Raw genomic sequence first — 3,153 nt, forward strand, 5'->3', positions numbered from 1 at the left:
TGTGTTTATTTCAATAAACCTTTGAACTTTTATCCAGTCTCCTGTGGTGTTCTGCATGTGGGTAAGTCAATGAGACCCATCATGACAATTTGAAAAAGACATAATAACCCTATCTGCATACAAATCATCCACAATGCGTATTCACTTCACAAGCCATTGTTCCCAGTAAACAGTTTTTCTTCCAGTACAGATGGATGGATTAAAACACAATGACGAGTACAACTGTTTTAAATGCGACATCCTTAATACTTTATGCATCTCCCTCTGTGCTAATTTGGAATGTGCTAATACTGGATTTGTGGGAAAAAGCTGTTTATTATAGGTTTTTATTATAAGGACATTATTGGTCTGAAAGGGTTTACTAATTCCTCCTGAATATTCATCCAACTCAGCTTGGTTTCTCCTTTTTCAAAATATTTAAACAACCCAGATATTTCAACAGCAAGATTATATAGTCTTACATTTGGCAGGGCCATGCCACCATGTCCCCTACAAACCACATTTTCTTATAGCTAATTCTGGGTTTCATCTTATCCCAGAGGAAGTCCTTGACACAAATCTCATACTGTTTGTATACCTGTGAAGTAATGTCAACAGGTACCATCATGGACAAATAATTAAACAGCAGGGCTAACACCCTTTTTTTTATTACATTCACCTTTCCCCATAAAGAGAGTTTCAATTTTTCCGTTTTGTTAAGATTAATTCTTATTTTTTGAATGAAGCGGTTACATATTTAGTAGCATTATTTCCTCTAAATTGGAATGAAGATGTAGACCCAATATTTCATACCTGAAGAAATCGACTTAAATTTAAATTGTGTAATATCACTTGAAATGTATGCCTGGGATATGGGCAAACACTGTGATTTGTTCCAATTGATCTTGTATCCTTAGAATTTCGAATATGAATTCAACACACTGTAATAAAGCTGGAATGGAGGTGATCGGATCTGCTATAACAGCTAAAATGTCATCCACATAAGAAATGTATGCTCTTTACCTCCTTTGATTCTTGGGTTAATTCTTATCACTACAGCTAATGGTTCCACAACCAGCATGAAAAGTAATGGGGACAGGGCACAGCCCTATTTTGTCCCTCTGGAAAAATGAAAAAAAATTGGATAACTGACCATTCGACATTATTGCTGCTTTTGGTTTAGAATACAATATTTCTACCCATTTACCAGATCCAAATTTTAGAAGCGCTGCTTTAAGAAAGCTCCACTCGACGCAATCAAAGGCTTTCTCTGCATCCAGAGACAGCACTGCAATAGAAGTTGTATTAGAGCGGAGGTCTTCAACAGGGGGTCCGCAACCCTTAAGGGGTCCACAGAGGTACTGCATGGGGGTCGCAAAAGTTTTGGTTGATTAGACTTTTTTTTATATTCCCCCCTGCAATTTTTTTCCACTAATTGTGTCTTTAAATCCACATTAACATGAATTCAACACACTGTAGTAAACAGATAAATGGAGGCAGAAGATTAATCATCAATGCACACATTCAGCAACACACAGGAGCTTTTTAAAGCTGGGCACCGTTTTCATTCACAACACCATCCATAAACCATGGATGTAACTAGAGAAGCAACTAGTAACTATAAATAATTACTTTTTCAAAGTAACATGCCCAACACTGATCACTGAGTGTGGGGCCATCAAGTCCCCAAGTCTCCAATGGTTCGAAGTGATAGAGGAATGGCAGATCCCTCTCCTGATTGTCGTATCCTAACAATGACATTAATCTGATTTGCATCTTGGAGAGGATCAATGCTCCGAGGCAGACTTACTTTTCCTGGACCAGTCACAGATTGTGTCCTGACCAGATCCCTACAAATAGATCCACACACAAAGATTACCACACATAGATCCCTCACAAAGGTTCACACACATAGATACATCCACACAGGACTTCACAAACATACATTGAAATACAAAGACACACACACATAGTTAACAACACATAGGATCACACAAAGGTCCACACAGCAGCAAAAATATTTCATATACTGAAACTCAGGCTAAAGCAAGCATCATTATTTGGGGACTAAATAAATTGATCATCACTTTCATTGGGCAGCAGATTCAAATAAAATAATAAAAATGCACTTATAACTGCTGTGTGTAGAAAAAAACTACACACTGTGATGAGCTGCAGGACTAAGAATTACAATAGTTTCAAAAAGTAATTTAAATTATCCATGAATTAAATGTTAAAACATTTAAAACAGGGTTAAATGTTCTCAGGACCTAATTGGCTTCAAAGGTCTTTAAATTAGATGGTGATGGTAATCATCAGATTCAAAATGGGGTGTTCTTGCTCAGACTGGCCATGAGCAGGATTTCCCTGGGGTCAACCTGGTTTTTACTACCTTTTAGAGAAGGTAGGGTTTTCTGGTGGACAATGGCCCGGCCTGTCCTGTGACGTCCCCTAATGTGACTGAATGATTGGTAGGTTTGGATGGATGGTTTATCCATCCAAGGTAGGGATGAAAGTAGAAGTTTAATGTAAATTTTAAAAATGTGCGGAACGGAAACTTAAACAGCCTTCATTTAATTAGATGTAACCCAAATTTTAGTTAGATGCTGAAAGTGTGGTCATTTGGTCTGTGAAGTTTTGATTCTGATTACTTTAAATCCCTGATTAATATTACATCATCGTTTATTCCACTGATCAATGATGCTGAGAGATTTTTGACACAGTGCTTCAAATTTTTCCTTCTATTTTCATATCCTGGTTGTTGACATACATGGATGGGTTTTTGGACATACATGTTTTTTTTTTAAGGTAACTAAAAATATTTCCTTATCAGGGTGAGTTGTTAGGATCATTTTTCATTATTCACGTATTTGCTTGTCAAACCCTAAACTGAAAAAGAACAGTTTAGACAAACTACTACTCCAGAACTACAGGCCAACATCAAACCTCCCCTTTATCAGTAAGATTATTGAAAAAGCAGTGTTTCAACAGTTAAACACTTTCTTAGATATGACCAGCCGCTTTGACGTGTTCCAGTCAGGTTTCCGTGGTCACCACAGTACAGAGACCGCCCTTATCAAGGTGTTTAATGACCTTCGTATAAATTAGGGTTTGCGGAAGAACCACAGTGCTGGTACTATTTGACCTCAGTGCAGCATTCGATACTGTCGATCA

Source organism: Cyprinodon variegatus, unplaced genomic scaffold (genome assembly GCF_000732505.1).
Source record: "Cyprinodon variegatus isolate N-32 unplaced genomic scaffold, C_variegatus-1.0 Scaffold1081, whole genome shotgun sequence".
Lineage (NCBI taxonomy): Eukaryota > Metazoa > Chordata > Actinopteri > Cyprinodontiformes > Cyprinodontidae > Cyprinodon > Cyprinodon variegatus.